General features: G+C 39.5%; 1 long non-coding RNA gene across 2 annotated transcripts in view; it reads right to left on the reverse strand.

Moving 5' to 3' along the window:
- The window catches only part of LOC120407110, a 67,615-nt gene extending 43,830 nt beyond the window's left edge, over window positions 1-23,785 (reverse strand). The window contains exon 1 of one of the 2 annotated variants that reach the window (XR_005599796.1): window positions 23,743-23,785. This is a non-coding gene — a long non-coding RNA (uncharacterized LOC120407110). Of the gene's footprint in view, window positions 1-22,645; window positions 22,777-23,742 lie in introns of those variants that run through there. The other variant, XR_005599797.1, reaches the window with a different exon arrangement.
- Between the last annotated feature and the right edge of the window lie 1,251 nt (window positions 23,786-25,036).

Below are 25,036 nucleotides of genomic sequence, written 5' to 3' on the forward strand. Positions count from 1 at the left end.
CAAACAGCTACCAGATGGTAATGACTCAGTTACTGCTGACCTGGAAGCAACCTTGAAAGCAGTAAGAATATTCACACAAAAAGCAATATTACTTAGCCAATCATTTTCTATGTTCTCTCTGCTACTATTTATAGCATTTGTGTTTTATAATAGGGATACTCATTCACCAGCTAACTTTTCTTTGAGTCAATTCATAATTGTGCATTTGTGCCAAAAATAGGGCTTGCAAAATATAACACACACAATTTTAACTCCAGAAGCACATTGTCTATTATTTGAATCTTGTTCATACTATAGCAGTAGATTGTGCAAGGTTTACCCAAACTTTAGAACTTTATTATATGAGTAATCCCACAGGCTTCCATTGAACTACTCACACCCATTTTAGCATTTTATTCTGCTGCCCATCACTTTAATATCTGAGCACTTTCCATATAAAATTGATTACCAATAGCTACATCCTTAGGAGACTCCAGGGACCACTTTTCTCTTTTCTGGAGGTATAAAACCTCTGCTTGAGGTATGGATTTTATGGTTGCTTGATCAGTTAGTTTGGGGAGTTGCTTTTATTTATTTTAATGGGGGGAAAGGTTGAAGTCAGGGTAAGCATTGTGAGGTTACGTCTTCATTGAGAACTAGAGGTGTAATATGCAGGTCACATAGATGGACCCATGTTAGCTTTGACTGAGCAAATGTTAAAAAAAATGGAACCACAGTATTATAGGTGGTGGGACAAGCTCGCTGCCCCACGAATAATGCCACCAGGGACCCTATATATTTACTCAGGCAGCTAGATAATCTCTTCACTCACATTACCACGGTTGCATTTCTATTGTTAGTGCACTAACTCAACCAAAGCTACCTGAGCCAGAAATTAAACTTCCAGTTCAAAGTGTAGATGCAACCTTAATGTCAATGGAATAAATTAGCCCCAAAAGGCATTAACATGACCCTGTTACTGTCCAACATTAAACAATGTTAAACAACATTCAGGGTCTGGTATATAGACACCTCAGCTGGTTTAGTACCATGGCAAAAACACCATTAAACATTCTTCTAAACTTTTATTAAAGATGCAGAGGGGACGGGGGGAAGAAAGGAAAAAAGGTTAAAGCATTTGAAATGTAAAGTATTAAGTGAGACTTTTAGTTTAACATTTTTTGTTCCCTTTCCCTCTAGCTGAAGAGAGGTTTTAAACACACACACACACACACACACACACACACACACCAACAGTCTTTTAGACTGTATTAAACATGGTAATAACTGTCATTGTTTGTGGAAAAGAAAAGAAGCTAGTTAAGATGGGTTGGTGCTGTTGGTATTGCTGTTATTAAAGTCCAAGTTTGTTCACTAGAAGACAAAGCAAAACAGTCACAAAAGGGAGAAAAAAGAACAGCAACAATAGAAAATTCAACTTCTGTCTCTGGCTTTGACTCTTACTTGCACCCTTACTGGCACAACACATGGTCTTATCAGTCACTCTAAGACCAGGCAAACTTGTACTACCATTCGGTTATTGAGGGCATTGTTTTTAGCTGCCTTTTTGGTTACAAGCTTGCTGCAGTGAGTTACAAGCTTACAAAATATTATAAGCCTGACTTATTAGATAGAAGGCAAAAGGAAAGGAGAAGGAAAGAGACAAAATAAGGCAGGGAATGAAAAGAACATGGAGGGTGGGCAGGAAGGGGTTGCAAAGTCTCATTGCCCAGATGGTGTTCAGGATTTAGCCAGAGTCAATGGGGGTAATGATGTTTTCTGGTTCTCCCTCTCTCTGTCCAGTCAGGTCAGGACGTTTCTCAGATTAGGCCAAGAAAGATCCAGCGGTGTCATAGTGGATCCTGGGGTCTCAGGAGATGGCAACAATGGCAGCCATAATGATGAAGCTTTCTCCTTCCCCTTCTTTCTGTCAGCAATTTTTGTGTGTTGCCTCCTCTTTCACCATTTTTCCTCCCAAAGTATCTTTTTGAGGACCCCAAAAGGAAGTGATGGGTGGAATAGCCCATCCACTTATCATTCTGTCCACCAATTAGACTGAAATTTCTGATACACCAATTTTGGCTCATTAATTCTTGGTCCCACACTTCTCTTGTATATCAAGTATAATCTTAATTATTAGAACAATGCCATTCTTGGTCTGGCAGAAAAGCTTTGTCAAAGAGGAAGCATTTGAAGTGTTTCTAAAAGATGTTTAGACTCAGCATTTGCCTAATTTCTCCCAAAAGTTAGTTCCCTAGCCAGATCCACTTGGCCAAGAATGTTTCATACTCAGCTCTCACACACTTTGTCCCAGGCTTTGTGAAATTACATAATATGAGTGTTTTCAGGATCAAACACTTGTCTTGGTCAGTTATAAAACCCAGCTCTTCTAAGATAAAACAAAAAAACAACACTGCAACAATTCAATGGAATCTAGATGTTTCCTATATAGAGAGAGTCTCTTTCTTATTATTTGTTTCTTGAATTGTTGGGAATCATTAGTTGTGCGTCAAAATAATTGAGAAATTAAATTTCTGAGTTTTCCCCTCCAGTAAGCCAAATCTTTAAGAAGAATGTGGGGGAGGAAAGGGGTGTTGTTAACTTTAGAAATATGCAGTGTATATGAAGAGCTACAGAAGTCTTTCATTTCTATTACACTTCAGATATACTCTCACCAAGTAGGTTTCCCTGTCCTAATTTAAATTTATTTTGGACCAGTTTTATTCTTAAACTTTTTTATTACTGGTTTGCTATGAGTGCCATCTGCCAAAAGGAAAGTCAACAGAAGGACTCAAACTCTATTAACTGACTGCTGCCTTCACTGCCTGCAATTTTATCCTTACTGACTCAGAGGTCAAGTTTCTCAAAAATGGGTGCATAAAGGCAGGTTCTTAATTCTAGATATAGGCACCTAAACAAATTACCTGATTTTCAAAAATGCTGAGCTCCCAATGAATAAATATAGCTGTAGGAACCTAACCTAATGTACTCAGTTTTGTAAGCCTCGGTCATAGTTTTTAATTACCTGTACTTACAATGTAAAGTTCTTCTATTCTGGTTAAAAGTGCCAATTGAATTGTTATTTTTCTGTGTGGTCTGACTTGCATTTTCTTCGAAATGTTAATTATCCTGAAATTCATATTAAAAAAACATATTTTGTCATCTCCCCATAATGTATTTAACACTCTTGTTTTTATTTTGTAACTTATTCTCTGTGCAAGGCTGGATTTTCAAAGAAGCTGAACCGTATTAAACACCCAAATCCCATTAACTTTCAGTGGAAGTTGGGCATCTAATTCCCACAAGCTATTTAGAAAATCCGACTATTAGTCTATAAATTTTCTGTCTGAGACAATGATTCACAAAGTTCCATAGTTAGCCAGCATCATAGAAGATAGAGATGGAAGAGAGCACATTCATATATAAGGCTATTCTGGAGTGCAGTGGTGTTGTGCACACATTTCAAACCAGAATACTGGACCAGATTATCAGCCAATGTAAAATCATTGACTTCAATGGAACCACACTAATTTTACACTAGATGAGAATCTGGTCTCATTATATTTATCAAAGGAGGAAGAATGTTGTGCTTCCCTGCTGTCTTACCATCAAACCTTCAGCTTCCATACCCCATGGGTACTCTATGGCTGAAGTAATGGATTAATGGGGACTAGTGGTACAGAATCTGAGGTCAGGAGAGATGATCGACACAATTTGGACAAATTGGAGGATTGGGCCAAAAGAAATCCAGTGAGGTTCAACAAGGACAAGTGCAGAGTCCTGCACTTAGGACAGAAGAATCCCATGCACTGCTACAGGCTGGGACTGACTGGCTATGCGGCAGTTCTGCAGAAAAGGACCTGGGGATTACAGTGGACAAGAAGCTGGATACGAGTCAACAGTGCATCCTTATTGCCAAGAAGGTGAACGGCATATTGGGCTGCATTAGTAGGAACATTGTCAGCAGATCGAGGGAAGTGATTATTCCCCTCTATTCGAAACTGGTGAGGCCACATCTGGACTATTGCATCCAGTTTTGGGCCCCGTACTACAGAAAGGATGTGGCCAAATTGGAAACAGTCCAGCGGAGGGCAATGAAAATGATTAGGGGGCTGGGGCATATGACTTACAAGGAGAGGCTGAGGGAACTGGGGTTATTTAGTCTGCAGAAGACAAGAGTGAAGAGGGATTTTATAGCAGCCTTCAACTACCTGAAGGGGGGTTCCAAAGTGGGGAACTAGGCCATTCGCAGTGGTGGCAGATGACAGAACAAGGAGTAATGGTTGTAGTGGGTGAGGTCTAGGTTGGATATTAGGAAAAACTGTTTCACTAGGAGGGTGGTGAAGCACCTAGGGAGATGGTGGAATCTCCATCCTTAGCGGTTTTTAAGGCCTGACTTGACAAAGCCTTGGCTGGGATGATTTAGTTGGGGTTGGTCCTGCTTTGAGCAGGGGGTTGGACTAGATGACCTCCTGAGGTCTCTTCTAACCCTAATCTTCTATGATTCTATGAATTTAGCCTAATCTGCCTTCTCCATATTACCACTGCTCTTGTAATGTAAATGCACTTGGTTGCATCCCAAAAGCCTGAATTTGAACCCAGATATTAAATGTGGTTGTTTTGCACCTAATTGACATCTCTTTTGTATTTTGGTTTGGTGGCAGTGGAGAAGCCAGAGATTCCAGGCAGTAGGGGAAGAAGCAGCCAAAAAGGGACTGGTTCACTGAGGAGCAAGAGGCAAAATGAGGCCCAGCCAGGGACAACCTTCCACACAGGAGTCCTCAGACTCAGAACTATCCAGGGAAGACACAGTCTACTCTGGCAGCACTAGGACAATGGTGGTGCTTCCTGTCCCCCACCAGGTAGCCTTGGGAGAAAGCCAGAGAGAGAAGCAAGCTGGAGACCACAGCTAGTAGGCGCGGAAGCAGGGATCTTTGGGTGTTCAGAGAACGCTCTACACTTTTGAATGGACTTTCTCTGACCTAATCTGATTGGCTGTTTGCACCAAGCCTCCTGCTCCCTCACAGTCTCTTCACTTCAGCCTCAGTCCATGCCTTGTCCTCTTACCCATTTCTTCCCACTCCCTATTCTCTTCTCATTTAATTTATCTGCTAAGTAAATCCCCCCAATAAACAAATATTTATAAAATACATAACAAAGCATTAAAATCATTTTGGAATGAATATGACATTTGCCACTATCACATTGCTCACGCTGCTTGGGTTTTTTACCCCTTTCCCCAACTCGGTGTCTATTTTGCCTATTTAGATAGCTCTTCAAGGCCTAGCGCAAAAGGTCCCACTCTTGCTTAGCCCTTAGTAATAAACAAGATTAATGCATCACATTGAAATGATAACCTTTTCTTCTTAACTAGCAAACAATCTTGTCTTTGTTCTTTCTAATCTGGTGTTTGTTATGTCCCTATAACATGCTGCTCAGTCAAGAGTCTTACTAAAGTTTAAAGAGCAAAATGAATATGTTTGTCCTTGGGGTGTAGCTTAGAATGACCAGGATTAATGCAAGGATTTAAGGTTTGAGAAAAGACCTAAATTATACATCCCAAAGATAATATAAGAGAGACATTGCAGTGATCCTAATGACATTTCAAAGTAAGTGAAAATTAAAATGATTCAAATAAACTGTTGGCAGTCATATAAAAATAAGAGATAATGGTGGGAGGAAAAAACACCTTACAAATTAGAAATAGATTTTCCACAAATCTGTTCTCTCTTTCAATCTATTTTCTGTTCATCAAAATCTTTCTACCTAGGTACTAGAAATGGTCTCTGCCATATACATCCATGCATGCACATGCATATATTTGTGTGTGCGTGCCTGTGTATATTATATTACACTCAAAAACATTATATTAAAACATTATGTTTGCAAAGTCAAGCACTCAAAAAGCTAGGAAATGCCACAAATAAGATCGCCTGTGCACAGAAACCCTTAATTTGTCCCCTTGTGCATAGAATTATGATACAGTCTTTAATTATATGATTACATTCTATCTTTTTCTACAGATTCCTACCTTATTTAGTTCCCAAGATGAATGTTGCTGACTGAATGACTAACTGAAATTTCTTTTTATCCTCAGCATTCAATATATGGTCCCAAGCATGATTCATGGCACACCGTCCAAATCCTGAACTGAATACAGAATTATTAATTTCCTCATGGGCATTTATATGAAGCTGTCATCATAGTATCTTAGTGATTTACAATATTGATGAATTTATCTTCACAATATCCCTTTTAGGTGAGGTGGTATTATCCCCATTTTGCACATGGGGAACTTAGAAATTAAGACAATTGTCAAGAATGTAACTAATTTGGGGGCAATTTCAAAAGCCTACGGCCTAATTTCAGAGGACATAGCTTTTCACAGCACTTTAGATGATCGGTTAAGACTTCCCATTCACCTCAGTTATACTTGTAAGCTTTCAGCATGTCTGTAAATCAGACCCCAGGTGTTTCAAATTGGGCACCCAGAAAACAAGGAACAGTCAGTGGCCATTTGTAAATAGTTTGGCTTAAGTGACTTTCCCACCATTACACAGGAACTTTGGCAGAGTCAAAGAAAGACTCTCATTCTCTATTGTCGCATTCAACTGTTTTAAACCAAAAAATCCTTTCTTTTCCTGCCATCCCCTTCTTAATTCACTGCACACCTGCTACTTCTGTGGCATGTCAAGCAGGGGAAGCAGGAAGAGAAAGAATGGTCATGTGATTAAGGTAGTTGAAGGTCACCCTGGAGAACTGGATTGCACGGCAACCTCAATTCAAGCATTTCTTAACTTTTAGGTACTTGATCCTGAAACCTTAATGTTCTTTTAGTGTAGTTTTTCTGGATGTAAATTTCCAGGATTTTTATAAATTTTAAAATGGGAAAAAACTGAAATTTCATCCTGTGCAACCATATAGACACCCAACATGGGTCTTCCGCAGGGTTGCAACCCTTAGAACCACAGCACAGTCTTCTATTACTACCTGTTAGTCTATAAGGTGCCACAGGATTCTTTGCTGCTTCTACAGAACCAGACTAACACAGCTACCCCTCTGATATGTGCTACTAGAGTACAGTAATTGTAGTAGTAGGCTGTTATCTACTGTGTGAACCTGGCACTGGATGTGGATAGAGATATAGTTTGCCAATAAATTTCACAGATATTTGCTAGGCTTCAAAGGAATACTGAGACTCAGGAACAATAAGTTCAATTCCAGGTTCTGTATGAGAAGGTGCTGTAGTGGGAAAAAATGCCTTATAGTGATAGAGTTAACAAAGAGACAATAAAAGAATGACTTGATCACAGTAGGGTGATCAGATGTCCCGATTTTATAGGGGCGGTCCCAATATTTGGGGCTTTGCTTATATAGGCGCCTATTACCCTCCACCCCCATCCCGATTTTTCACACTTGCGGTCTGGTCACCCTAGATTACAGTCTATAAGTACCTGGAGGGGAACAAATATCTGATAACAGTCTCTTCAATCTAGCAGACAGAGACATACAATCCAATGGTTGGAAATAGAAGCTAGAGAAATTCAGATTGGAAATAAAGTATAATTTTTTTTAACAGTGAGTTTAACTAACCAGTGGAAGAATTTACCAAGGATCATGGTATATTTTCCATCTCTGGCAACTTTCAAATCAAGTCTGGACATTTTTCTAAAAGATACGCTGTAGTTGAAACAGAATTAATTCAGGGGGGTTCTCTGACTTGTGTTACACAGCAGGTCAAACTAGAAGAAGATCACAGAGGTCCCTTCTGGTCTTATAGTTTATGCATATATGAAAAGTCATGAGTGAGACCTAAAAAAAAACCTCATTATTTTTAACCCAAATAAATGTTGAGTTCATTTTATTTGTCTTTTGGTTTCTGAGCCTTTAAGGGTTCTCACAGATCATGGTTTTAAGCTTTTCTCAACAGTTCTAGAAACATATTTATTTTAGATGAAACCTGAAATTCTCACCTAAGAACATGAATCCAGAAGCTAGGGCTTCATGAAACAGATATCATGAGATTTGGCAATATTAATGTTGCCAAACAGCTGCTGTATTTTGCCCCAGAAATGGCTAAATTTCAGTGTGGTATCAGCTGATTACTTTGGTGTATAAACAACGTTCACCTGTCCTATGCAAAAATCCCATTTACTGAAGATGAGATGAGGAGGATTCACCTTATGTATGTTATATATAGATTTTTGTAAAGTGCACTGGAATACTTCAAGGTAGTGGGGGAAGTTTAGGTTTGATATTAGGAAAAACTTTTTCATTAGGAGGGTGGTGAAGCACTGGAATCGGTTACCTAGGGAGGTGGTGGGATCTCCTTCCTTAGAGATTTTTAAGGTCAGACTTGACGAAGTCCTGTCTGGAATGACTTAGTTGGGGATTGGTCCTGCTTTGAGCAGGGGGTTGAACTAGATGACCTCCTGAGGTCCCTTCCAACCCTGATATTCTATGATTCTATGAATGTATTATGTACATGTTAAGAAGATGTTAGAAATGGTATTCCTTCAACTATATTTATTCCTAGAATGTTTCACACTTTTATATTCACCCCAGGCTGAAAGAGTATAGCATTGTTCATTCATTATGGGACATGAAATTCAACTCAAGCTTTGACATTCATTATATGTATCACTATTCTTACCAGCCTAGTATTTATGTTCACAGCATTGTCAAATCTGTGGAATGGGTGTGGTAGGAAGCTGTGGCCAGCACATCCCTCGCCTGTGCTGCTTCCCACCGCCCCCGTTGGCCTGGGATGGCGAACCACAGCCAGTGGGAGACACGATCTGCTGAACCTGCCGACGCAGCAGGTAAACAAACTGGCCCGGCCTGCCAGAGTGCTTACCCTGGTGAGCTGTGTGCCAGAGGTTGCCGACCCCTGGTCTATAAGGTGTCACAGGACTCTTTGTCACTCTTCTATGTGGGTGACAAATAGGGTATAATGAGTCAGGGTATTAATGAGAGGAGAGGTACGGTATTTAAAATTATTAGAGTGACAGACTGACAGATGTAGGAGTCCACATTAAAGAGTGCATCACATTTGTGATATCAGCGTATGCATCTCAACAAGGATTGTAAAGAAGAAGAGGAGAATTTCCACCAAGACTTGCAGGCACTAGTGAACACAGCAGCTGCCCAGGAGCTGTGGCTGGTGCTGGGCAATCTGAATGCACCAAATGATCACAATTTAGCATGTGTCAGGTGTCCATTGCCGGTTCCGGTGTTCCATAGAGGGTCCGGTCACTGATAAATCACAATTGGAAGTGAACTTAGGGGAAGGAATCCCCAATACAAGCTGGGAAACAGGGTTTAAGCTCCTAATGTTTGGTACAGGAAGGAGACAGCTCCTTTTCTCCAGCACCTTTACCCTCATATGAAGGGAGGGCAGTGGGATCCTATTGATAGGCTGGGACTAGGTTTGGACGGGTGAGGGGACAGACAGAAGCACTCCCTAGATAAATAGAAATGAATAAGGAAGGAATGGTGATCTGTACTGTATGAGCTATTACTGGATAATTCACAGATGTGTTAAGTTAATAAGCTTGTGGCCCAATTAAAACCATATCCCTCACATCCTATCATTCTTCCTCTATCTCCAGGACAATTCATGTAAATCTCTGTCATCTGTGTGGGCAAAGACCATTTCACAAAATTTAACAGATCTAGGACTGTTACTATATATTGTTTACTGTAACAAGAGATCAGCCTATCTGAAGTCACAAAAAAGAAAAAGACATCATTTTCAGAGGGCTTTGTAGTTTGATTTGTTAATCAAAAATCTTCAGTGCATGCTAAAGCTTGTTATCTTTTCATCAGAATCTGATATTTAGGCATGCAATAAATGGTTTCACAAAAACAATGTTCCCTTGAAAATGTTTCCTGATAACATTTTGGGAGACAAGACATATTTCTTCCTGACACAATAAATATTTTTGCATACACTTTTTGGGTTGGCAATCTATATTGCTGCTTCTCAGCATGCTTGTAAGATGAGGTCTGAACCTCCAAAATCTGTTTTTTTCCCAAGAGGCATATTTTTATATTATATATTTATATATAAATTTACTAACAGGTTCAATCCCCACTGCCAATGTCCTACCAACGGTGCAGCATTACACTTTCTACTATATCTTAGCCTAGTTCTGATTATTCTGCTTACTTAGATTTCTTCTTCAGTTTCAGATGGATACAGGTATCTTCAACTTTACACACTTGACTAAGACCTGATCTACACTAGGAATTTACATTGGTATAGCTAGATTTCTGAGGGGTGAAAAATCCATATCCCTGAGAGACATAGCTATATCAACCTAACCTCCGGTGTAGATAGAGATTGTTTGATGGAAGATTTCTTTGACTGACCTAACTAATGCTTCTCAAGGAGGTGGATTACCTACCCTGAAGGGAGAATCCTGCCCATTCGTGTATGTAGTATCTACACTGAAGTGCTACAGTGGCACAGAATTGACTAAGGTACATAGTTTAGGTATGGATGCAAACTGTTTCAAGTGTGTTAGAGTCAGAATCACAGCAAACATTTAGAAGGCCTAGTAAAGGCATGGGCAAGCTACCATGAGGGATCAAAAATGTGAAGACCTTTAAGAAAATAGATACGTTTCCCAAACTATGGTATGGCAATCACTTGCTGGTAATCTGCAGAGATGTCTGGTCAAAGAGTGCTGGTGCCTGTACTTATTTGCCTATTAAACTCCATTTTACACACTGCTAAAACAATATTAAATACTTTCCTCCTATTATTTTTTATGTAAGCAAATGCTGTAGTTGCCACAGTTGAGTTATTTGATCATGGGAAGTGGGAAGTGTTGGGGAAGGAAGTTGGTACACAAAAAAAATCTTTCTACTATGTTGTTGTTAACATTGGGAAAATGCTTGGGACCTTTGGTTTATACCAAACTATTAAGATTACATATAAGTGGTGGTGAACTTTAGAAAGTCCTCATGTCAACAAAACATTTAAGTATTGTATGTACTTCAGTCACCCATAAACAGTCCCCTTCCCCAGTTATCCAACCCAATTAATCACTTCACTGGTGTACATTCCTCCCCCTCCATCCAAAGTAAAAACAAACAAACAATAGAACCAGAATAATAAATAGTCAAAAGGATAAACATTTACCATAGACTTATAGAATTGTAGGACTGAAAGGGACCTTGAGAGGTCATCTAGTCCAGTCACCTGCACTCATAGCAGGGCTAAGTATTATCTAGACTAGGGATCCGCAACCTTTGGCATGCATCCCATCATGGATATCTGCTGGTGGGCCGGGATTGTTTGTTTACCTGCAGCATCCACAGGTTTGGCCGATTGCAGCTCCCACTGACTGTGGTTCACCATTCCAAGCCAATGGGGGCTGCGGGAAGTGGTGTGGAGTGAGGGACGTGCTGGCCGCCGCTTCCCGCAGCCCCCATTGGCCTGGAAAAGCAAACCTCAGCCAGTGGAAGCTGCAATCAGCCGAACCTGCGGACGCTGCAGGTAAACAAACAATCCCGGCCCACCAGCAGATTTCCCTGAAGGGCCGCGTGTGAAAGGTTGCCAATCCCCAATCTAGACCATTCCTGGCAGGTGTTCGTCTAACCTGCTCTTAAAAATCTACAATGGTGGAGCTTCCACAACCTCCATAGCCAATTTACTCCAGTGCTTAACCACCTTGACAGTTAGGAAGTTTTTCCTAATGTCCAACCTAAACCTCCCTTTCTGCAATTTAAGCCCATTGCTTCTTGTCCTATCCGCAGAGGTTAAGAACAACAATTTTTGTCCCTCCTCCTTGTAACAACCTTTTTTGTACTTAAAAACTGTTATCACATCCCCTCTCAGTCTTCTCTTTTCCAGACTAAACAAACCCTATTTTTTCAATCTTCCCTCATTGGTCATGTTTTCTAGACCTTTAATCATTTTGTTGCTCTTCTCTGGACCCTCTCCAATTTGCCCACATCTTTTCCTGACATGTGGCACCCAGAACGGGACACAATACTCCAGTTGAGGCCTAATCAGCACGAAGTAGAGCGGAAGAATTACTTCTTGTGTCTTGCTTACAACACTCCTGCTAATACATCCCAGAATGATGTTTGCTGTTTTTGCAACAGTGTTACATTGTTGACTCCTATTTAGCTTATGGTCCACTATGACCCCGAGATCCCTTTCCACATACTCCTTCCTAGGCAGTCATTTCCCATTTTGTATGTGTGCAACTGATTGTTCCTTCCTAAATGGAGTACTTTGCATTTGTCCTTATTGAATTTCATCCTATTTACATCAGACTATTTTTCCAGTTTGTTCAGATCATTTTGAATTTTAATCCTATCCTCCAAAGTACTTGCAACCCCTCCAAGTTTAGTATAATCCACAAACCTTATAAATGTACTCTCAATGTCATTATCTAAATCATTGATGAAGATATTGAACAGAACTGGACCCAAAACTGATCTCTCCAGTACCCCACTCGTTATGCCCTTCCAGCATGACTCTGAACAACTGATAACTACTCTCTGGGAATGGTTTTTCAACCAGTTTTGCACCCACTGTATAGTAGCGCCATCTAGGTTGCATTTCCCTAGTTTGTTTATGAGAAGTTCATGCGAGATAGTATCAAAAGCTTTACTAAAGTCAGGATATACCATGCCTACTGCTTCCCCCCATGCACAAGGCTTGTTACCCTGTTAAAAAAAGCTATCAGGTTGTTTGACACGATTTGTTCTTGACAAATCCATGCTGACTGTTACTTATCACCTTAGTATCTTCTAGGTGTTTGCAAATTGATTGCTTAATTATTTGCTCCATTATCTTTCCAGGTACAGAAGTTAAGCTGATTGGTCTATAATTCCCTGGATTGTCCTTATTGCCCTTTTTATAGATGGGCACTATATTTGTCCTCTTCCAGTCTTCTGGAATCCCTCCTGTCTTCCATGACTTTTGAAAGATAAATAGCTAATGGCTCAGATATCTCCTCAGTCAGCTCCATATGAATACTCTCAATCAATTCCTTCTGGTCACGGATATTCCTCAGCCTAGCCACCTCCTCTAGTAGCTCTCCCACCTACTTTGTCTTCCATCATATATCCTCTTAAAATCTTCCATGTCCCTATCATAACTTATTCAAACTCTCTACTGAACACCATCACCTAGAACACAATCTCCTTCTATACACCTCTTCATAACCCCATAAATTCACAAAATGTGTAGGGCCTAAATCCTACATCACAATGGTCTTTCCACACAAGAATGAGCAGCAATGTTGTGCTAGATAACTGATGGCCAGATTTGGATGCCCTTGTGCACGTTGAGTAGTACTTTACTCCTTAAGCTGTTCTAAAGAAACTCTACCAACTAACCTCAGATCTTCTTCCAAGTCAGAACCAATTCACTCATCTTTAATATTTTATTAATGGTTACTTTTGCATTACATATTCTACGACAAAGAAAAAAAAACCTTTACAAATTACGCTGTACTGTATATAATCAAGTGCAGAGAAACAATTAACAATATTTATCTAGTCTGCTCTAATGTTTTCTTAAGATATTCAATACTATTAGCTACAGTTATGATTGCATTTGTTTTTTAGAACAAACATCTATCTTCTATTCATCTGCCCACACACCTATCTGGCATTTCTAGAGCATACATCATCCTAGTATCTAGGTAATACATTTCTTGTGGAGTTACCAAGTTTCAATAATTGTACTGGTAGTATAAACTACATTACATATGGATGACTTTTGTGACTTGGATGGAGTTAAGAAAAGTGGATTCCTCTTTTGAAAGGCTTTGATCACTGCAATCACACTATTATGCCTTTTATCTTGCTTGTACATTGATTTTAGCCAATGCTTGCTTTCATGAAACTCTGAACTGAAAAAGCATTTCCGTTTCAAGAGAAATTTCTGTGGAACATCTAAAGGTTCAATTTTGTGATCTTTTTATGTGCATTTTATTTATAATTTATTTTCAGTAGGATAGTTTTACATTGCTTAGCCTTCTAAAGCGTATATCACTCATATGGTAATTGGTTGAAGCATTTTAATAAGATCTGGTTAAAACATATCAAAATAACTGAAGGACACTGCTTTGAAATATTGGGTTCATATTGGGTTTTTTTGGAATTACTTAATTAGACAACATACTGTAACTTATTGACATTGCAACTTATTTGCAGCATGAAGGACTCATTACTGAAATGTAAATCTCAAGTGAGCTTGTCATTTATTTTTTTCTAAATGTTTACGGTACTTTGGTGTTCTCTTGTAATCTCTTCACCAGCATACATAAAACATCTTGCATCTTTTTAAAATGTACTCACACAGAAACAAAGAAATATGTGTAATAACGGATTTGCTTAGAAGTCAGAACAAGACAAAGCCTTGAAGAAGGTTACTGCAATTGTTATTTCTACGCAACATGATTTACACTACAACCTTTTAAAGGATAACTGTGTGATCACATTGGTGCAGGTAGGACAAGAAAATGTGAGGGCTTTTAACTCTGTGAATACCCTCTTTCTTCTTTATCTGTTTTTTAAAGCACCAAATCTTACACTATTAGCACTTATCAAATATAAACAATATTCAGAGCATAGATTTTAACCATTATGTAAATTCTAAATATTAATCTAATTGCTATAGAAAGCCCCCAAACCAACCCCTCATCAATCAGTATAAATCTGTGAGGGGAGGCTTATATGCAGAACCATAGCTCCTCACAATACCAAGAGTCTTCTGAGGGGAATATGTCTGACAATCTCACTCAGAAAGGCAGTGGGAGAGGTAAAGGCTCCTTTTACAGTTGGTGCTGTTTTAACTCAAGTCCAAGCTGCTCCCTCTAAGCCTAACACAACAACTCCCTGTCAGTATTTTCATTCCTACTGAAAAAAAATTAATTCTTATGACTACTTTTAAATCTCAAAACCCTTAGTTCCAGTTTCACAATGCCAAGAAATGACCCCAAAAGGTAGATATCAATGCAATAGCAAACCATTTGTGCATATGTGTAATAAACTCCTTAAAATATAACACTCTAAATCTAATTTTAGATCTCATCAGCTTTCTCAATAACCCTTTGAGCAGACAGTAAATAAATTTATGTCTAAAATATAGGTGTAAGTTTATATACTGGAAAGAGACGAGAGTAAGAGGGGAAAGTATGTTAAAATACTCATCAGATGCTAAAGTCCAAGGTAAATTCAAAAAAATATTAACATGAATTCAGAACTTCTTACAGGTCTCAGCTACCCAACTTCCCTTCAAAAGGACTGGAAACCATGCTGAAACTTGTAATGAGTAGACCAATACCTTATTTTAAGATGTATCTGAACTATTGTCAACGTTTCCATTTAAAGTATACAAAAGAATGAAAATATTTTTTCTCATCAAGAGGATCAGGATAGATTTGGTACAGAAAGATGAATGACTCCAATTACAGTCAGGATGAGGAATTCTTTCACCACTTTGTTGGCAGAAGGGACTAGTATCGGAGTGTGCATTTGTGTACTTGAAAGGCAGGTGACTTATGGTAGTGTTTTGCAAATGGCAGCAAGACTGAGTTTCCACATTGCTGCTTTTTTCTTGTCTTGGTAAAAAAAATAAAAAAGGCAATGCTCTTTCCTTTATGAAGACAGGACTACCTTGATCTGAGTGCCGCCACTCTAGTTCTCTAGGAAATTGATCTCACAAATGCAAGATACTCCACACTCCCTCAGAGAAATGAAATGTTGGATGTATTATGTATTATAGACTCAGCATGCTATAATTTTGTTCTTCCTCTCTTCAGTCTTCTCCTTGTTCTGTACAACTAAACAAGTTTAGACAATAATGCATACATTAAAGGATGCTATGCAGTTGCCTCTTTCTCTCACTCCTTGTCTTCCTCTGAGTGACTATGTTTTCCTGGTATAGTTAAGGGTGACCCTGCCTCTCCTTGTCTATATTTTTCAAAGAATCAGAGGTGTTGGTGTACTCTTTATTTAAGGAAGCAGGCAATATTCACAGGACTAAGTTTTTATGAATTATACTTCTGTTTATTAATTAATGGATTTGTTAATGCAAATTTGGTGTTATAGACTAGACCTGATCAGATTATCTGTTGGGAATGAATTGTCTGACAAATTTAGTCCTTTTTTTCTGTTTATGAATTGTTCATGAACCCTTCTGGTTTTTCACAATTTTTTTTTAATATTCAAAGTTTTTATTGAATAGCTTAGATTAACAATTTTCAGTTTATGGGTTGTTTATCAACTGCTCATGTTGATCTTTTACTATCCTCTGCTTATTATTTATGAAATGTCAGTAGTGGCCTAGCCACATAGTGCTGTTTTTGCTCCCTGATGCCTAAATACATGTGCTTAAGTCTCATTGAAGACAATCTGCAGATCTGGTCAAGGTAAATATGAAAGATGCATAGAATCATAGTAGTGTAGGACTGGAAGGGACCTCAGTATATCATCTAGTCCAGTTCCCTGCACTGAGGCAGGAGATAGATTGTCCCTGACAGTTATTTGTCTAACCTGTTCTTAAAATCTCCAATGACAGAAATTCCACAACCTCCCTAGGTAATTTGTTCCAGTACTTAACTACACTTAAAATTATATTTTTTTTCCTAATGTCTAAACTAAATTTCCCTTGATTAAAATTTAAACCCATTGCTTCTTGTCCTGTCCTCAGTAAACAAGGAGAATAATTTATTACCATCATCTTTATAACAACCTTTTACATGCTTGAAGACCGTTATGTCCTCCCTCAGTTCTCTTCTCCAGACTAAACAAACCCATTTTTTTTCAATCTTCCCTTGTAGGTCATGTTTTTTCTACACCTTTAATCATTTTTGTTATTCTCCTCTGAACTTTCTCCAATTTGACCATATTTTTTCCAAAGTGTGGTGCCCTAAACTGGACACAGTACTCCAGCTGAGGTCTTATCAGTAAGGCTACTAGTATGTCACATAGGTCGTGGAAGTCACAGATTCCATCACTTCTGTAAGATGGGAGTCCTGCAGCAGCCCAGCCACTGCTGACAGTGCAGGAGACCCTCCCAGCTCCCAGCCCCTGCCAGTGGCAGGGAAATCTCCCAGAGCACCCAAGCCCAGGTCAAGGGTTCCTCCCAGCTCCCAGCCAATGGGCTACTTCCTCCCCATTTTGTCAGGGATGTTTTTAGTAAAAGTCAGGGATAGGTCACAGCTTCCATTAATTTTTATTCATTGATCATGATCTGTCCATGCCTTTTACTAAAAATCATAGTTTTACTTACCAGTGCAGAGTAGAGTGGAAGAATTATTTCCTGTGTCTTGCTGACAACAGTCCTGCTAATATATCCCAGAATGATGTCCATTTTCTTTGCAACAATATTACATTGTTGAATCATACTTAGTTCATGATCTATGATAACCTCCAGATCTTTTTCTGCAGTACACCTCCCTAGACAATCAATTCTTCTTTCTTAAGAATGTCTTTTGTCAGGCCCTGCTGACTTGAAGATATCTATCTTGTCTAAATAATTCTTAATTTGTTTTTTTCCCTCAGATCCTACCCTATTTACATTGATGTTCACTATGGTAGTCATCTGTTCACTGAAAACCTTTTTAGTGAAAACAAACAAAAAAGGCATTTAACATCTTGGCCATTGCTATGTTTTGTGTTATTGTCTTTCCCTCCTTATTGAGCCTACCTTGTCCTTACTATTTTGTATAGTTTGAAAATATTTGTAAAATATTTTCTTTTATCTTTTATGTCACTAGCTAGTGTAATCTCATTTTGTGTTTGGCTTTGCTTTCACCTCCAGGATGTTTCTGTCTCTGCCAGGACCTCTATCCTTAAACGAAGGATCAATGAGAACACCGCTTGCACACCCAACTCTCTCACCTTCACTCTCAGAGCCCTGTAATCAATTATTAGTGCCCAAATGGATAAGCATCATGGGATAGTAAGCAGAGGGCTGGATGATCATTGGCAATCCTTCCATAATGTCTCTGATAGGGGCCCCTGACAGGCAGCACACCTCCCAGGATGTCAGCCCAGGCTGGCAGATGGATGTGTCAGTTCCCCTTAGAAGGGACTCACTGATCACCACCACTCTTAATTTCTGTAGTTGGCTGTGATCCTGCCAGCCTTGAAGCCATGTGGATTCTCCGTCTCCACCTATGCAAGAGATTGTTGTCAAGGCAGCACACTTGTTTTTTAATTTCTATGGATGGTGGGTTTGGTGCAGGGGTGCAGCACTGCTTGCTGCTAGAAGTAGCCAGCAGACAGCTTCCTCCCTGTTAAGGAACTGTTTCTGCCTCCCGTGGCGGTGCTATTTTAGTCCTCTCCAGCTGGATTGCTTCCTCAACCTTGGAGGTCTCCATATGCATATTTTCAATTAATTCATCATGTGCACAGATGCCCCTCAGCCAGGTTACCTGCTTCTTTAGCTCACCCACCTGCTTCCTGAGAGATTCTACCAATAGACATCTCACAATGGATAGTCTCCCTAGACTGGATTTCTATACTGAAGAAATGCAGAACAGAGTCTTTTCACATCAACACCAGGACCTGGTAGAAGCATCCATGAATGGTCTCTGTCTGGACACAGGTGCAGGTGGAGGAACCAGAAGCAGTGTTGGCATTGGCTATGTGATCTTTTCGAACCAGGGTGATTTTATTTTGTCTCCCTCTCAAACTCTGCTGTTCACTAGCTCTGCTTGGCAGCTTAGTGTCTGGCTTTTAAGTCCTTCTCTCCCAAGTCCACCCTGCCCCCTGATTAACACACAAGCAAAGGGTGATCAAGGATAAAGGACAGGAGGCTAGAGCTTTGTTAGTGCACAGTACGCTAGCAGCTAGTAAGCCTCTGGACCCCACTCTCACAGAGGCCCCAAACACACAATCCCCTACAGACTACACTGTAAACATTAAACAAGCCAAAAGAAAAACCTGTATGTAATGGTCCGTAACCAAATCGCCTCAATCTGACTTTCACATATCTGTAACACGCCTCACCAGAACAGCAGATGTGAATGCTTCTGAATTTTAGCATGCTCATATTTGGTCCACCTTTGTATGAAGTTCTGGTCTTATGCTAATATTGCTGACTTGTGAGGCTTTTGCTGCTTAGAGCAATGGCAATAAGGTTACCTGTCTCACAGGATGGCAATGCAGTAGGGGAAAATTCTTAAACAGGGACCCAACAATGCAGTAGCTTTGCTGACTATTTTGCATGTTTTGAATATGTAGACAAGACAGGAGCATTCAGACAGTAATAGATGCTCCAGTCCCCGTGCATTTCCCCCTCAGTTCCCTGCTTCTCCCAACCTGATTGTCCTGTCCCTACCCATCCCCTGTGCACTGGCATGCAAAAAGCTCACTTCTGCAGCCATAGGACCCATTGCAGCTTCATAAGTGACCTCAAGGATTGCCTCTGAAAGCACCAGAGTCACCTATAGTATGTATATTTAAAAGTTTATCCCAGTTAGAGATAGCAAAAGTTTCAGAGATATTACAGTGCTTAAAATGGGAATATAACTAGAACTTAATATTGCTGGAACTGGAATTAACATTTAAAGTGTGACCACTTTATCCTCCTTAGATGAGGAAATTTCTCCTTAGATATTTCCAGAACTAATGCCTGGAAAAAATTAAAAAGTCACTTATATGACATAAGCAAAATAGACAGACTGGCAAAGAGATTTCTTAGCTACTTTTTTCCTCTTGGATGTCATAGTGTTGAGGGTTCTACCTAAGTCAAGATTTTTATTCTATGGGACTTGCTAAAAGAGATCACAATACTGCTCAGTATGGGGTAATAAAATGCCTCCCGCAGGTTTTTCAGAGGATTTTAAATTCTCTGGGGCAAGACCCATCTTTGACTTTGTGTTTGTACTGTGCCTACCATAATGCAGCCTCCAGGCATAACTGCAATACAAATAATTGATAATTATCATAATATAAAGGGGTATGTGTATGGAATCCTTCTCTGTTCTCATTTTTCTAAACATGAGACCTTTTCAAAACTCATGCCTTGTTCTCCTTACGCACATTGATTAGGCTTTTAAAAGAATACGGAAATGGCCACCATTTTGGTATACTAAATTTATACCTGCTCAGGAACTAATCAGCACAACTCCATTCATTTCAATGGAGTCATACTAATTTACATTAGCTGAGTAGGAGGCCTAGTATAATTACGTTCCTTTGCAAAGCTATTACAGTTGTCCATGTGAACATTCTTCACTGACATTCCTCACAGGGTTAAGTACTTTAGTTGTAAGATAAACTAGAGAGACGGGCTACTCCAAAAAACAGACATAACACACAACCAGGTCCCTGCTTTAGTTTACTTCACAAATTAAGGCCAACGAATGTTATGATATGTGACAACCCTTTACAGAGCTGTGCACACAAAAAAATTCCCCTTTCCTTGTGCAGCCTGGGACAACAAGTCATAGAGTTTAAGACCAGAAGAGCCCACCAGAACTTCTAGTCTCTCTCTCTCTCTAGTCTGTTTTTGGGGTTTGTCCCGCTTTGAGCAGGGGGTTGGACTAGATGACCTCCTGAGGTCTCTTCCAACCCTAATCTTCTATGATATTGCAGACCACTCACACTGCACAACCCCTGCATATTAAACCCAACAACTGATATTAGACCAAAATATTACAGATGACAACAGACTAAACTATTATGTGCCACAGGCAGAGAATAGGAAGGACTAAGGTGATCAAAGACCCCATAATGTCAGGAAAATGATGAAGTGAGATATACTCAGATAATCTTGGCTAATGACCTGCTCCCACACACTGCAGAGGAAGGTGAATCCCCACCAAGGTCTCTGACAATCTGACCTGGAAGAAAATTTTTTCCCCATCCCACATAGGGCAATCAGTTAGACCCTAACTATGTGAGCAAGAACCAGCCAGTCAAGCACCTGAGATAGAAAATGCTCAGTGCCAACTCAGAGCCTGAGCCCTCCCAACCCAATGTCCCATCTTCAGCCATGGTCATCCCTGATGCTTCAGAGGAAGGAGATTTAAAAAAAAACCAAACAAACAAAAAACCACCTACACCTCTCAGGATACGTTGTGGGTGGAATCCCTCCCTGACCCCTGACAGTGTTCACCTGAAACCCTGAATCATGACCATAAGATAAACTGGAAGTGAGCCCCAGGGCTGTGGAGCCCTGCCACCTACCATTACAAGCACCTCTATCATACAACTGCGAGTATCTTTTCTCTTTTCTGTGCAAGAGCTTGTCACAATTGCAGCAACACAAGGGACTGATGTAAAGGCCATTAATGGCAGTGAAAAGACTCTCATTGATTTCAATGAACTTTGCATCAGGCCCTTAGTATGCACTCAGGGTTGCTGGTGCCCCAAAGAGCCATGGTCCTGTCCCTTCCATATCAGCCCATGGAAGAAACTGTACTGTTGGTGAGCAGGCCGACCTGAACACTGAGCCCCAAGCTTCATGCAGCCTAACTGTAGCAAGAGTTATTTGGTTCTTGTGACTTTCACAATAGGTAGCAAAATCATGAAAGTTCAGCCTTTCACTATTCTTCAATGAGCCAAAGGAAAAGATTATATGCCTGGTCATCTACAAGAACCACACATTGTTAAAACCTGAAAATCCAGCAGTTATTCATCAGTAAACAAACTCTAGTCAGTATAAAGGGCTTCTTATTTTGAAGGAAACTCTTAACACAGCAGTGGGGTGATTAGTGTGCAATTTTTTGGCAGAATATGAAGGCTGTTGAATTTATTTTTGATTTACAAAGAAAATCTGATGTACAAAAACAGCTCTGAAATCCAAGTCAATGTGGGTGGTCTTTAACAACACAGTATGATATTTAAGACAAAGACATTTCAAAACATTAATGTAATACAAATGGGCCTTATGGCATTTTTATTTTGAGGACTCTGCTTAATACTTTATGTACATACACAGAGCGAGCAACTTCCTCCTTATAGTATTAAAGGAGAAGAGAGGTCTAAAAAAACAGTGCATTTTAGCAGTTCCATTGAATCCTAACCATATGGCAATTCACAGAAGTTTCACAGTTGGCTCATCTTTGTCAAACCTTCTGGAAACCTCCTGCGATATCCACAAATATTTTTCTACAGATAGGTATGTAGATTGTGTGCTATTAGTACCAGTGGATTCTATACTTCATCATACAGAGTGGACAAACAGGTACTTTGATTTGACTACTCTTCTTGCAATAAACGCTAAACATAATAGTGTAACCTTGCAGAAAGGTATTAAAAAGTTTTGGCATGTGTGAAAAATCAAAACTGCATGGGCATTTATCAGCAATAGGCAAACCTTAAAAGGTTCAGATGTTTGGTATAGTTTAGGTACTATCAAAAGGTTAAATTGCTTACTCATATCTTTTCTGAAATTGAATCTATGAATTACAGCGGGAATAGAAACAAAACCAAAAAATAGAACCCCACATGCTTCCTTGTGAGAGTTCCATTGCATCCTGCTTTTGACCAGGTTGAAAAATAGCCTTTTTTCATAGTACTTTTGTATGTCTGCTTCTGCTCCTGTCACAAATGAGGAAGTGGAGAAGAGTGTGAAGATTAAAGGAAATAAAGAAGATGCAGGTTCAGGTTGAGATTTTAAAAAGAGCATGCACACTTTTGTATTTGTTACAATTGAACAGAAGCAGTTGTAACTCACCTTCTTGCACTGCAGCATTCAATTGTTCAAATATGGGAGGAAAGCAGTGGAATTGCATGGATGTTGTTTGTTAGTTTAGAGCATTTTGTGCCTCTCTAGGGGCAACTACACTGCAAGGACCATAAACATGCAGAATCTGAGGTGTGGCAGTTACTACAAATGCTCAGTAGCCATTTTGAAAATAAATATGGAGCTTTCATTGTGGGCAAACCACCTGTCAAGATACACCCCAAGGCTAGGTTACTATCCATAATCATCATCAGAAGCAGAGTCAATTGGGTCTCAGTTCCAATTACATTTTGAGCAAAGGTTTAGGATCACTCTTTTTATATTAATTGGCTTACATTTGGTATTTGGTTGTGGTATTTACTATATACTCACTATAGAACTATAAATTCTAAGTACCATTAGGTGTTTTGTTAATTACATCCCAGATTATCACTGGTATATTGAAGTTTGATAACATGGGGGTTGTTTATAAGGCCCTTGAATATTCAGGCATTTAGAAAAATGAAGCAGATGCAGGATTTACTTTGATTAAAAAACACAAACAAACAAAAACCAATGAGGTGTCTGGTGGCACCTTAAAGACTAACAGATTTATTTGGGCATAAGCTTTCATTGGGTAAAAAACCATTTCTTCAGATGCAAGGTGCCACCGGACTTCTTGTTGTTTTTGTGGATACAGACAAACACAGCTACCCCTCTGATATTTGATTTTTTTTTCATCCAAAGGTACCACAGGGCCAGAGAGGAAGATAGATGGTGTGAGTGTGTTTATGTGATGGAATGTGAAAAGGGGAAACCTTGTGTATTTTTTATTCGAATCTCCATCTAGTAGTACTGCTTTCCTGGTTTGACTTTAGATTAGTTGCTGCCTCAGTTTTCCCTCACAGATGTTGGATCATTCAAACTGTCAGCCCTGCTGTGGTGGCCATCTGGAAGAATCATAAGAGAAAATATCCATCCCTTCCAGTGTATTCAAGCTGAAAATAAACAAAAAGACTTCTACTATTTCAAACCCTCTTTAGCCCCTTCCAAGCACCTTTGAGTCCCTCCCTACTCTCTAGCAGACAGCAACTCTCAGGGTTTCCTACCTAGAGTCTTCTTTCTCCAGCTCTCCATGGGCCTCTGTTTTATCTCCACTCCAAAGGATCTGCTTTAGCCAGGTAGACTGCCTGTCAGGTGACTTTGCTCATATTCTCCACCAGGGGAGGTGAACTAAATGTGTAACAGGTGGGATTGGACCGTCTCCCTTAAAGAGCCAGCTACCTTGTTACATTCCCCACTTCTCTTTGGATGATTACAGGCCTGCCTAATCTACAACTTGGAATAATGTTTTTCCAGATGTTTTGAACATTTCAGCCAATCATATGGGGTTAAGCATATATTATGCCACTGTTGATATTTCCACTGTTCTAGTTACCACGGGCCTCACATTTGTTGTCTCTTTTTTGTTGGAAAATAAAGTTGTGATTAAATTTATTTTTTGTGTGTGAAATTGTGACAAAATATCCCATTAAAATCTTTTTTTTTTCATTTTGAAAAATCCTTTTGAAAAATTATGTCTGCAAAATTTTCAAAATTTTGTTTGTGTTGTAATGAAATAGTTTGACAATATGACACTTTGAACAAGAAAAGATGATGAGCACTGAGTATACTAGTTAGAGGAGCCGCTATTCTCAGTATCCTAGAAAAAAATAATTGCACTCAAACCCAAGAATCTAGATAATAAAATTAATTGTTTCAATACATATTAGATAGCAGATGATCTTTATGATTTTAAAAATAAACTAAAATAAAAATAAAATATAAAATTAATTGAATAATTTGACTCATATTAGGCTATTAGACTTGTGAGATGTCATATTATACAGTACTACTGATGTGTCATAAAACAAATTTAATTTTGAAACAAAATTTTGAAAATTTTCCAAAACATTTTTTTCTGAATTCCCTTTCAGCAGGAAATTTCAAAAATATTTAATCTTATTCCAAATTTTGAATGAAAAGTAATTTCAAAATGTCAAAATTCTCTCTCAGCTAGTTTACAATTCTAGTACCATGATGCTTGGATTCTAAAAGAAGTATTTTAAAATGATTATTATGCTTGATGTGCTCTTAATTAAAGGATTGTGCTAAGGGGTGGCTCTAGGGATTTTGCCGCCCCAATCACGGCAGGCAGGCTGCCTCCGGCGGTTTGCCTGTGGAGGGTCCGCTGGTCCCGCGGACCCTCCGCAGGCAAACCGCCGAAGGCAACCTGCCTGCCACCCTTGCGGCGCCGTCAGAGCGCCCCTGCGGCTTGCCGCCCCAAGCACACGCTTGGCGTGCTGGGGCCTGGAGCCACCCCTGATCGTGCTGTAACCATAAAGCCTTGTGTCTGTTCAACAG

The sequence above is a fragment of the Mauremys reevesii genome, linkage group 5 (genome assembly GCF_016161935.1).
Source record: "Mauremys reevesii isolate NIE-2019 linkage group 5, ASM1616193v1, whole genome shotgun sequence".
NCBI lineage: Eukaryota > Metazoa > Chordata > Testudines > Geoemydidae > Mauremys > Mauremys reevesii.